This window comes from Equus caballus, chromosome 23 (assembly GCF_041296265.1).
Source record: "Equus caballus isolate H_3958 breed thoroughbred chromosome 23, TB-T2T, whole genome shotgun sequence".
NCBI lineage: Eukaryota > Metazoa > Chordata > Mammalia > Perissodactyla > Equidae > Equus > Equus caballus.
In genome coordinates, this window is record NC_091706.1 from 18361931 (window position 1) to 18374682 (window position 12752).

The following is a 12752-nucleotide window of genomic DNA, read 5'->3' on the forward strand; positions in this document are numbered from 1 at the left end:
ATCCAATATCCACTAAGCACCCGAAATGCTAGACATCTGACAAAAAGTCTGAAAGACTCCAAATAACAGCAAAAAGCAAACTTCAAAACTCTCCTCATTTACTTTTCCTGAGCCAGAGGGAGGAGGAGGAGCACTTTCTTCAAAGAGTAACTCACTATCCCCGGTCCGTGAGTGAGAGCCAAGTCTCACCCACAGGATCCTAGCCGATGCGCCAAAACTTAGTCGCACAAAGTACAGAGAGAAAGAAATCGGGCTGGGCGAGACCTACCTCGGGCAGAGAAGCGGCTTCGAAAACCTGGAAGGGAGGACACAGCGAGTCAGGTTGTCGCTCCAGAAATTTCCGAGCGCCCGACACCCCCGGAGGGAGCGCGATGCCCGCGGCGGGGAGGGGGCGGCGGCACCTGTCACTCGGCGGCCCCGCGACCACGGTGGCCCCGGGCCCCGGCCCCGGGCCCGCGGGGTCTGGGCGGCGTGGCCCCGGCCGGGGCGCCCGGGCCTGGGGCCGGCGCGGTCTCTCTCCGCCACCCCCGAGCCCTGCGCGGCGCGCCGGGGCCGCGGCCCTTTCCAAGGAACGGCCCTCCCGCGCCCTCTGCCCAGAGGCTCCGGCCAGCGAGGCCCGTCGCCTCAGGCCGAGTCCCCAACAGCCGAGCCCGAGGCGCACGGAGCAGCGCGGCCGAGCCGCCACGACCGCCTCGGGGGCGCCGAAGCGGACCCCGCCAGGCGGCCCGCCCTCCGCGTACTCACCGGGCCTTCCCGGCCGCCGGCTCGGCCCTCCTCTCCCGCCTCCCCCTGCCGCCGCCGCTCCCGCGGCTCCGGGGCGACCGCACTGGGCGTAGGGACGGGGGCTGGGTCAAGTGTCGAGAGGCGGGGACAGGCTCGCGCCGGGCGGGGGTCACGAGCGGGCGCCGAGCACTAACGGGCCCCGGGCGCCGCGGCCGGGCGGGCTGGTGGACCGCGGCGGGGAGCGCGGCCGAGGCTGCGGTGAGGGGCGGGGAGAGCGCGGCTGAGCCGAGGGCGGGAGGGAAGTCCCGGCGGAGGGGGCGGTGTGAGAGCCGCGGGGCGGGCCGGGGGCGGGGCCTGGCGTGCCGGCCGCCGCGCGCGGGGGTTTGTTTATTTTCTCGGTTGGTTGCGGCGCTGGCGCGTGGGTAGAGGTTCGCCGCTGACGTGAGCGCCCCGAGTTGGGGGAGAGGACCAGAACCACCTGCTGGAGAAGGGGAGCTACGGGGGCCGGGCAGGGTCCAAACGTCTCACGTAGGCGGCGGTGCGGCGGTCTTCGGGGTTCCCGGGAAGAGAAGGGCTCTTCCAGAGCCAGTGGGAGGAGGGAGGCCTCCCGGGAGAATAGGACTCCTGGCCATTCCCCCGCAGTTCAGCGGCTTCACGCGCATAGTGGAGAGCAGTTAGAGGGCCCTGGAGTGGAAAAGGACCGTGCGACCTGGTGGCCGGGTTCCCAGCCACTCGGGGCTCGGCCTCCTGTTAGTGAAGTAGGGATGGTCCTGCAAATCAAGATTTGAATAGCAAGACTACACATCACACCCTTCTCTAAGGAACAGAACGAACATCGCTCAGTTCTCTGTCGAGTTACAGGACACTTGGACCTTATCTCCCTTGATGCTCCATCAGGTAGTAGCATTCTCACTTTACAAGCCAGGTTAAGTGACTTACACAAAGCCTCACAGCTAATCAACGGCAGAGCCGGGACCCAGCTGTACTGATTTCAAATTTCTGTGCTGCTTACCACCGCGTCACATTGTCTCCCTAAATCACTTTGATTCAACTAATATTAGAGACACACACCCCCATGGGTAAGATGCTGCAGGATTACAGAGGGGAGATGAAGATATCCTTGCCTACAGAGAGTGAGGAATAAAACAAAGATGAAACAGTTATAATAAAAGACAAACCATGATAGGTGCCACGTGAAAAATACAGAGTACTGCAGAAGATGAAAGAACTCAGCTCTGGGGGCCAGGAAGGAAGGAGCATGGAGGAACGAGGCATTTGGGACTGAGCTTGAAGGAGATGGGGATAGTTTTACAGCAAGAAGGAATAGCGTGAGAACGTATATGAGGATGAATCAGTGAGCGTCGTGTGCAGGAAAAAGCAAACGGTAAGATTCTAGGGCATGTTGAGAAATGGGAGCGACAAAGGAGAATGGGACCTGGGAGGCCAAGTGGAAGAAGGTGTATTTATTTCAGTACTTTGGGTTTCATAGTTTACAAGTTTGGGGGAAGAAAAGCAAGACTTTTTGATCCATCTGTGAATGGGTACAGAAATTAGAGGTGGGAAAATTGCCAGAGAGACCAGCAATAGGCCAGCTGAAAGATAATGATGAGTCTAAACTAAAGGTAGGGCAGGAGGAATTTAAATAAGCTTAGTTGAAAGATGGTGTGGAAGCAGAATCTACAGAATTTGGCAGTTTATTAACTGGTTTTACAGCAAGAGGGGATAGCATGAGACTATTTAAAAGTTAATATATGAAGGAGGAAGAGAAAAAGCAAAGATAGTGGAGGTTTTGAGGTGGTAGAAATTATAAAAGATGGAAAAGAAACAATAAGAGACAGGAGCAGGAACTGGTTTTTGAGAGATCCGTTTAGATTTGGGCATTTTTAAGGGTTTGAAATGTTGTCAAAACAGCCAGATAGAGGTGGACACTAGGAAGTTAGAGATAAGAGTTTTGAAGTATGGGAAAGAGAATTGAACTAGAAAATAGATGGGAAGTTATCAGCCTCGTAGTGATACCCCTGTGAGAGAAAAGAAGAAAACAAAGGGCAGAATCTTGGAGAATGTCTTCTTTAGAACCTTGCTGCTCAAAGTGTGGTCAATGAGCCAGCAGCACTGGCATCACCAGGGAGTTTGTTAGAAAGGTGGACTCTCAGCCCTCCCCACACGTGACCTGCTGAATGAGCATCTTCAATTTAACAAGACCCCCAAGTGGTTTGTGTCACATTAAAGTTTGAGAATCTCTGACCTACATGAGAAACGCCAACAAATAAAGAATGGATCTAAACTAGATGAGAGAAGCCAGCAAAGAGGGAGGAGAAGAACCAGGGTAATGCAGAATCACCAAAGCAAGGTAAATTGGAGTTTCACAAAGGCAGGGGCAGAAGGAATGATGACGAACAATATCCAAAACCACAGAGGATGAAAAGCGCAAGGGAACAAGGTATGCTTGAATTTTGTGATAAGGTGGTGTGGTCATTATGACCATGTTGTTCTAATTGAAAGCTTGGAAACTGCCCTTTTGTGATCAGGAGCAGCCTAGAAATCTAATCCCCCCAGTTCCCATGTAAATGGGATATACTGAAGTAGGCTTGTGGATTTGATAGTGGGACAAAGTGGAAGTTCTTTTCTAGTTCCTTCTATTTTCTTACTGAAATAAGAAGCAAGATCATTTTGGCAGACTGCTAATTGTCCATCACAATTTATTCTCCCCTTCTTCCTGGGCACAGAGACTATTTTTCTCAGCCTCTCTTTCAGGGAGGTATGGTCAAGTACTAAGTTATTGCTAATGGAATGTGAGCAGAAATGCTGTCTGGCACTGCCAAGCCAGTGTGCCTCCTTCATGCGTTTTTCCCTTCTGCCAGCTGGATTATGCAGATAACCACAGCCCCTGAAGTTGACAGAGCCGCAAGAAAGAAGATGCCTGGATGAAGGAGAGCTGTCCACTGACCTGGAACACCCACTCTGGATTATTATGTGAGCAAGATATAAATTTCTAGTGAGTTGGAACCATAACATTTAGGGGTCTATTTGTTTAGCCTACTCTAGCTAATGTAGTCATTAACTGAAAGTAATGAGGGCGGAGTTTTGGAAGGAGGAGGAGAGAGGAAGAAAGGTGGAATAGTAGTCTGTAAGTGTGGGAGCAGGAATTGACTAGGGAAACATAGTAAGGTTTCCAGGCTACTAGGAAGGGCCCACCTGAGGAAGTGGTCATGAATTTATAGTGAGACTAGTCAATATGGTTGTGCGTTTTTCTCCAGCCATATACAGTTGCTCATGTGCAAGCACTGAGTAGGCTGTTGGGATTAACCAGGACTGAGATTTGGTCAAGCAAGTATGGTGGGGAGAGGTGGGCAAAGTAGTTGAGAGTAGAAACAAAGAAGACATATAATTTCAGTCACGGTGAGAAGTAAGGCTACAAGACAGGTGGAGAGTGGTGAAAAGTCGGTAGGGTAAATAGGCTGGTGTTTCTGATCAGGCTGAAGAATTGTTGGAGTTTAGGCACTGTAGAGAATGACCTGAAAAGATAAGAGATGGGTTGGAGAGTAGGAAGCTTGAAATTAAAATTAGAAGCGAGGCTCTCATTGTCAGTAATGTCAAGGTGTAGGGAATGATCATGAGAGTGGGGAGCTGAGACAGCAGAAGGCACAAGATTGTTTGAAGACAGGTGGTCAAGGAATTGAGAGGCAGCAAGGCTTTGAGAGGCATATATATATATATATTGTATATATAGCATAATAAAATATTTATATTTATCTCACAAAGAATTTTCACAGAAGTGATAGTAGTGTGGGAGTAGTGAGTAGCCTTAGAAAGAGTGATCATGAAACTTGTCCTAAAATCTTCGAAGTACGAGGGGTTGATTTCTCTGAATTAGAGTGTTCAAGGCCATCAGTGATTTAATATGTTAAACTCTTGCAGATATCATCTTTCATGTAAACAGGTGCTTTAAAGTTTTATGTTACTAATGTGAGATTTCTAATTGCTTCTTTTTGACCTCTCAGATTACAGGTGGTAACTGCTGTCTTTAAGAGGAAATGCCCATCTGTCTGTATTATAAAACAAACACACGCCAGGCTTCCCAGCTTAAGTGACTATGCTTTCAAATTTGTCAGACTACTCTCTTCCACCTCCTACATGTATCCTCAAAGAGATACATCAAAAGTGATGCTGGCTTTGCCACTTCAGATAATGTACTGTAAATGTTCAAAATCTACATGAAAAACCTCCAATATAACTGAAGTTAATAATAAATAGGGATTGACTAGAGACCTGATAAATTGAAAATAAGATGAACCTGTAGCTTAGAAAATGATGTACCATGTTATATAGCACAGGGGCTCTGGAAGCAGACTGCTAGGAGTTGAATCACAGCACTCATCTCATGGGGTTATTGTGAGGATAAATATGTAATATATATAATACGTATAAGCATTTAAAAGACTGCTTAGCACATATAAGCACTCAATGAAAGGCATAGTTATCCTATTATTGTACTTATGTCTAATTCTTTTTTTTTTTTTTGAGGAAGATTAGCCCTGAGCTAACAGCTGCCAATCCTCCTCTTTTTGCTGAGGAAGACTGGCCCTGAGCTAACATCCATGCCCATCTTCCTCTACTTTATATGTGGGACTCCCACCACAATGTGACGTGCCAAGCGGTGCCATGTCCGCGCCCGGGATCTGAACTGGCGAACCCCAGGCCGCTGAAGTGGAATGAGCACACTTAACTGCTGCGCTACCAGGCCGGCTCCACTTATATCTAATTCTTCTGGAATTGCCTATAAGTATACTTGGACTTTTCCTACTTAGAAAATATGTTAATTACATCTACGCATGTTAAGACCTAATGGTAAGGAGACTTCTGACTAAACATGGTGCATTGAACACGTTTTTCTCCACTCATTCCAGATACCTCATTAAAATTACAGTGAAGGAATAAATAAGATATAAACCCATAAAAACAAAGCAAACAAGAAAAGAGATCTCTGCTGAAGAAGGGTGTCAGCAAAACTTCGGAACATGGAAAACAGATGGATGAGTGATAACTGACTCACCAAAACTGGGAAGGTTAATACCTAAGCTTTGTGGAGGGGTGGAGCCAGCCGGAGTGAACCTGTTCACCTCACAGACCCTGGAAGGGCTCTGAAACTATAGCTGCCGTACCTCTGAAAGCAGAGGTAGAGTGGGACTGAAAACCGGAACTCATTACGAAAGTTTTATGAAGGACAGTGGGATCCTTCCTTCCTCCTAATCCCAACCCCATCCCATGTTGCCTTAACTCAGCAGAAGATAGGAGGTTTACTTTCTGGAGAGGTTGACTCAGAGCTCCTTTGGACACCAGGCAGAGCTGAGGACCGGGATGACCCACTCCACAAAAAAGCAGAATTAAATGAAGTTGTACATATTGAATTATGAGACCTATCCCCTCAGCTTTGTTCCCAAATTCAGATTCTAGAATTTTGGGATCCCGTCTGAAAATTGGAAGCTTCCTCTTGAGGGGAAAGCAGCTGGTCCAAGAGAAAATGCCTACAAATATTGATGTTTGGGGGTCCTATAATGGAGAACGTAGCTTGTCACCTATCTTTACAGTGAAGCCCAGCAAGCTCTGCCCATACCAACAGAGGCTGTAATCAACTTTTTCTCTCCAAAGCTCCCCGGTACACAGTTGTGTATTTTTAGCTGTGGGTCCTTCCAGTTGTGGCATGTGGGATGCCACCTCAGCGTGGCCTGATGAGCTGTGCCATGTCGGCGCCCAGGATCCAAACCAGCGAAACCCTGGGCCGTGGAAGTGGAGCATGGGAACCCAACCACTCGGCCACAGGGGTGGCACCTGCCATCTCATTCTTAAATGTGGGTGAATAGTCAAGGGTCTGAAGAAACTCTCTTATATGAAAGAACATCAAATGAACAAACAAAAGAAAGAGAGAGAGAAAGTGAAAGAGAGAGAGAAGGAAGGAAAGAAGGAGAGAAAAAGAGAAAAGAGACAGGAAATAGAGCCAATGTGAGGAGTAGGAAAAGATGTCAAAGTGAAAACAACTCTCAAAAATTTTAACTTGCATATACTCAGGAAGCTACTGGGGAAGGTACCTTGTAGGAATAAGGGTGTAGGGGCCAGTGCCGTGGCCGGGTGGTTAAGTTTGTGCTCTCTGCTTCAGCGGCCCAGGGTTTCGCCAGTTCAGATCCTGGGCGCAGACATGGCACCACTCATCAGGCCACGTTGAGGCAGTGTCCCACATGCCACAACTAGAATGACCCACAACTAAAATATACAACTATGTACTGGGGGGATTTGGGGGAGAAAAAGCAAAAGAAAATAAAAATTAAAAATAAGGGTATACTCCAAAAATAACAGTCCAGGACTGGACGGCTTCTCTGGAGAATTCTACCAAACATTCAAAGAAGATTTAATACCTATCCTTCTCAAACTATTCCAGAAAATTGAGGAAGATGGAGTACTCCCTAACACATTCTATGAAGCCAACATCACCCTCATCCCCAAACCTGACAAGGACAACACAAAGAAGGAAAACTACAGGCCAATATCACTGATGAACATAGATGCAAAAATCCTCAACAAAATTCTGGCAAACCAAATACAGCAATACATCAAAAAGATTATACACCATGATCAAGTGGGATTTATACCAGGGACACAGGGATGGTTCAACATCCACAAGTCAATCAATGTGATACACTGCATTAACAAAATGAGAAACAAAAACCACATGATCATCTCAATAGATGCAGAGAAAGCATTCAACAAGATCCAACATCCATTTATGATTAAAAAACCCTCAATAAAATAGGTATAGAAGGAAAGTACCTCAACATAATAAAGGCCATATATGACAAACCCACAGCCAACATCATACTCAATGGACAAAAACTGAAAGCCATCCCTCTCAGAACGGAACAAGACAAGAGTGCCCACTTTCACCACTCTTATTCAACATAGTACTGGAGGTGCTGGCCAGAGCAATTCAGCAGGAAAAAGAAATAAAAGGAATCCAAATAGGCAACAAAGAAGTAAAACTCTCGCTGTTTGCAGACGACGTGATCTTATATATAGAAAACCCCAAAGAATCCATAGGAAAACTATTAGAAACAATCAACAACTACAGCAAAGTTGCAGGGTATAAAATCAATGTACATAAATCAGTAGCATTTCTATACGCTAACAATGAACTAACAGAAAAAGAACTCAAGAACTCAATCCCATTCACAATCACAACAAAAAGAATAAAATACCTTGGGATAAATTTAACCAAAGAAGTGAAAGATCTATACAATGAAAACTACAAGACTTTCCTGAAAGAAATTGATGACGACATAAAGAGATGGAAAGACATTCCATGCACATGGATTGGAAGAATAAACATAGTTAAAATGTACATACTACCTAAAGCAATCTACAGATTCAATGCTATCCCAATCAGAATCCCAATGACATTCTTTACAGAAATTGAACGAAGAATCCTAAAATTCATATGGGGCAACAAAAGATCCCGAATTGCTAAAGCAATCCTGAGAAAGAAGAACACAGCTGGAGGCATCACAATCCCTGACTTCAAAACATACTACAAAGCTACAGTAATCAAAACAGCATGGTACTGATACAAAAACAGGTGCACAGATCAATGGAACAGAATTGAAAGCCCAGAAATAAAACCACACATCTATGGACAGCTAATCTTCGACAAAGGAGCTAAGGGCCTGCAATGGAGGAAAGAAAGTCTGTTCAACAAATGGTGCTGGGAAAACTGGACAGCCACATGTAAAAGAATGAAAATCAGCCATTCTTTTTCACCATTTACTAAAATAAACTCAAAATGGATCAAAGACCTAAAGATTAGGCCTGAAACAATGTCTTCTAGAAGAGAATATAGACAGTACACTCTTTGACATCAGCTTCAAAAGAATCTTTTCGGACACCATAACCCCTCACATGAGGGAAACAATAGAAAGAATAAACAAATGGGACTTCATCAGACTAAAGAGCTTCTTCAAGGCAAGGGAAAACAGGATTGAAACAAAAAAACAGCCCACTAATTGGGAAAAAATATTCACAAGTTTTTTATCCGACAAAGAGTTAATCTCCATAATATACAAAGAACTCACACAACTCAACAATAAAAAATCAAACAACCCAATTACAAAATGGGCAGGGGATGTGAACAGACATTTCTCCAAAGAAGATATATGGATGGCCAATAGACACATGAAAAGATGCTCATCATCACTAATCATCAGGGAAATGCAAATCAAAACTACACTAAGATATCACCTTACACCTGTTAGAATGGCAAAAATATCCAAAACCAAGAGTGACAAATGTTGGAGAGACTGTAGAGAAAAGGGAACCCTCATACACTGTTGGTGGGAATGCAAACTGGTGCAGCCACTATGGAAAACAGTATGGAGATTTCTCAAAAAGTTAAAAACAGAAATAACATATGACCCAGCCATCCCACTACTGGGTATCTATCCTAAGAACCTGAAATCAGCAATTCCAAAAGTTCCATGCACCCCTATGTTCATCACAGCATTATTTACAATAGCCAAGATGTGGAACCAACCTAAGTGCCCATCACCTGATGATTGGATAAAGAAGATATGGTGTATATATATACAATGGAATATTACTCAGCCATAAAAAAGGCCAAAATCATCCCATTCACAACAACATGGATGGACCTTGAGGGTCTTATGTTAAGTGAAATAAGCCTGACAGAGAAAGACGAACTCTGTATGATTCCACTCACAGATGGCAGTTAACATATAGACAACAGAACTGATTGGTGGTTATCAGGGGAAAGGGGGGTGGGGGTGGGCACAAAGGGTGAAGTGGTGTACCTACAACATGACTAACAATAATGTACAACTGAAATTTCACAAAGTTGTAAACTATCATAATCTTAATAAAACTTAATTAGTTAATTAATTTTTTTAAAAAGGGTGTAAACCAAGAAACAGAAACACATGGGACCTGGTAATCAGGAGCTCCAAAAAGGAGAAAACAGAAAATTCCCCAGACGAAGGTGAAGGGAAGTTCCAGGATGGCAGCTGGGTAGCAGGCGTGGAGCGCAACTAGTCCATTCTGAAACAGGAGGATGGAGGGCTCCAGAGGAATGTCTCCAAGAAAAAAAAAAACTGGAACTGATCGATTGCCTAATGTGGTTGAACCTTATGAACAAAATTTCACAGCTCTGGTGGAACATACAGAGAGGAAATGATGATGAGTATAGAGAAAACTAAGCAACCTAAGAAAGTGGGTATCATACACCCCAAGGAAAACAGAATCTTTGTGGTGGACTGTATGATTGTTTAAGAATATTTGGTGTTACCTCACTGGAGGAGATTACACTTCCCTGCCCCGTTGATGTTGGACCTGGCAGTGTGAATTACAGAGGCAAATTAAATAGGGGCACAAGTGAATATATTACTTCCAGGCTGAAGTTTTAAGAGCCACATCTCTGCTCCTGCCACAGATTGGCGCTGTTCGGATAGATGCTACCTCTGGCCATCTGCGTCCTGAGTGAAGACAACCATAGAGCAGAAGTGCAGCCGACCTGCCACTGGGCATGCAGTGTGAGAAGCAACCCTTAACTGTTGTAGGCCATTGAGGTTTTTGTGGTCACTTGTTAATGCAGCGTAATTAACCTCTCCTGGCCAATGTAAATGGGATGCTGTGGACAATACTTATATAATAGGCATAAAAATAAATGCTAAACAATGTGAAATAAAAATACTGGGAAATTAGAAGATGGTATAAAATGGCGAAAACTGACAAACTCAAGACATGGAAGTAGAAATGTGCTATTTAGAAATGTGAAATTAAATAGCAGAAAACAAGTTTCCTTTGGGAAGCAGGTATCAGAATGATGCCAGGTGGACCAGGGCCTTCTGTTTATTGTTATGAGCCTTGTAATTATTTGACTTTTAAACCACATACATTGTCACTTCGAAAAAAATAAAAATTGTGTTTCTTTAAAAAAGAAATGGTAAGTAAGAGGTGGGGAAGATTGTAGTATCGTTCTTTTAATTCAGCCAATTTAATAGACTGAGCATTAATCACCCCACAGTAATACTGAGATTGTAAGTAGGACTAATTCTTTATTAGTACTTTAAAAATATGTTTTTCAAGAAAATTGACTAAATTGAAGCACTAAAAGCTAAACTTTTTCGTTCTACCTTCACACTGTCCACTGCAAAATAAAAATGTTAATGTTGCTTTTCTAGTATTTTGACTCAGCGCCCTCCTTCCCTTGCCCTTACTGTGGTGTTATTTATAGTGTACTATTTATATGAAGTCAAATGTCACTAACTTGAATTTGAAAAATGATCTACATGAATATGGAATTATTTTATGAAAGGCTATTTTATACTTTCAAAAATAATTGTTTTTAAAAATACCCCTTCACACTAGACCAAAAGGAGTATTTTTCTCAGGAGACTTGCAGTGATTAAAACCGTTACGTATGGCTATAGATATCACCCATAAATTATTTGCAAATAATTAGTTCTACTTAATGGGTTTTTAACTCTTTTCTGGTATTTTGTATATTGTTTGTGCTATGTCTAGAGAAAAAGGATTTGGGGCAGTAAAAGTAAACCAGTCCAACAGCTGTATAAATTGTGTGGAATAAATACAGCAGGTACTCCATAGCCTTTGGATTCTTTATGTGGCCCCTTTGTGATCCAGTGCACCTTCCTATCATCTCCAGGCATCCTTTATACCCAGCATTAATTCAGTCATTCAGCAGATACTTATTTACAATCCCCAGTGTACTAGGCCTGTTACTAAACTGCTTGCAGTTCCCTAAGTATATGATGTTTTCTCCCACTTCTTAGCCTTTGCAATGGGGTTTCCTGATCTAAAATTCTATTCTTCTTATTCCTTTATCTTTCTTTTTTTTTCTTTGAGGAAGATTAGCCCTGAGCTAACTGCTGCCAATCCTCCTCTTTTTGCTGAGGAAGACTAGCCCTGAGCTAACATCCAGGCACATCTTCCTCTACTTTATAGTGGGACGCCTACCACAGCATGGCTTGCCAAGCGGTGCCATGTCCGTACCCGGGATCCAAACCAGGGAACGCTGGGCCGCCAAAGCGGAACGTGCAAACTTAACCGCTGCGCCACCAGGCCAGCCCATATTCCTATATCTTCTGAAAGCCAACCTGTCCAGTAAGACACAAGGAGCAGCTTCTTGGAGAAGCCTTCCCTTATCCCCACAAGTTAAAAGCCTTTCTCCATCCTCCTGTGGTACCTTCTATATTTTTATCAGAGCCATTATATCTCCTTTACGTTGTGAGCCCCATTAAAGCAGAATCTTGGCCTGTTTCACTCACCGGTATGGTCACTACAGTGCCCAGCTTATTGTGTGCATTGAAATGGTCAAAATGTTATTTTCATTCCTCAACAGACTATATGCTCCTTGGTGGATGGGTTTGCGATTTATTAAACTTTGTTTCTTTTAGCATTTAGCACTTAGCATAAGACGTAGCACATAGAAATGTGTTTAAAAAATTAGCTTTCTCTGCATTACCATTAATCTTTAAAACATAGAGCATTGAGGGACATACAGAAAGTGTCCTCGTGATACAGAGAGACGGGGTACTGAGAATTGTTCCCTTTGTGTTTTACTTAAATAGGAAAAATACACGTGAAAGACCTGAGACTACAGACTACAAATGCCAAATTATTAAGCTGTGCTCTATGCTCTTACCACCCTTAACCTAGAAATAAGAAAAATAAAAATCTTGAAGGAATAATCTTAAAATAAGGAGCTAAAAATTTATCAACAATAACAACAAAAAAGCTGGGGTTTCTGCTCATTTAAGTCTGTATGTATGGTAAACATTACTTAAGTTCCTTGATTCATGGTATGGTATGTTTCTAACCCAAATTTACTACCCACCAAAACCAAATTGTGATCAATATACAAAAATTGGTTGTGTTTCTTTACACTAGCAATGAATAATCTGAAAGTGAAATTAAGTCCACTCACAGCAGCTCAAAAGGAATAAAATATT

General features: G+C 43.8%; 1 protein-coding gene and 1 long non-coding RNA gene across 16 annotated transcripts in view; one reads left to right on the forward strand and one right to left on the reverse strand.

Moving 5' to 3' along the window:
* GKAP1 (G kinase anchoring protein 1) overlaps positions 1-1203 on the reverse strand; it is a 96482-nt gene extending 95279 nt beyond the window's left edge. For 6 of the 11 annotated variants that reach the window (XM_023627672.2, XM_070248506.1, XM_023627670.2 and 3 more), the window contains exons 1-2: positions 745-1203; positions 269-295 (exon numbers count right to left, since the gene is read on the reverse strand). The gene's annotated coding sequence lies outside the window, so the exon portion shown is untranslated. The remainder of the gene's footprint in view (positions 1-268; positions 296-744) is intronic. The other 5 variants (XM_070248508.1, XM_070248507.1, XM_070248501.1 and 2 more) reach the window with 2 other exon arrangements.
* LOC102151118 (uncharacterized) overlaps positions 878-12752 on the forward strand; it is a 47950-nt gene continuing 36075 nt past the window's right edge. For 2 of the 5 annotated variants that reach the window (XR_011431434.1, XR_011431433.1), the window contains exons 1-2: positions 878-981; positions 3585-3696. This is a non-coding gene — a long non-coding RNA (uncharacterized lncRNA). Of the gene's footprint in view, positions 982-1180; positions 3164-3584; positions 3697-12752 lie in introns of those variants that run through there. The other 3 variants (XR_011431435.1, XR_002803381.2, XR_011431437.1) reach the window with 2 other exon arrangements.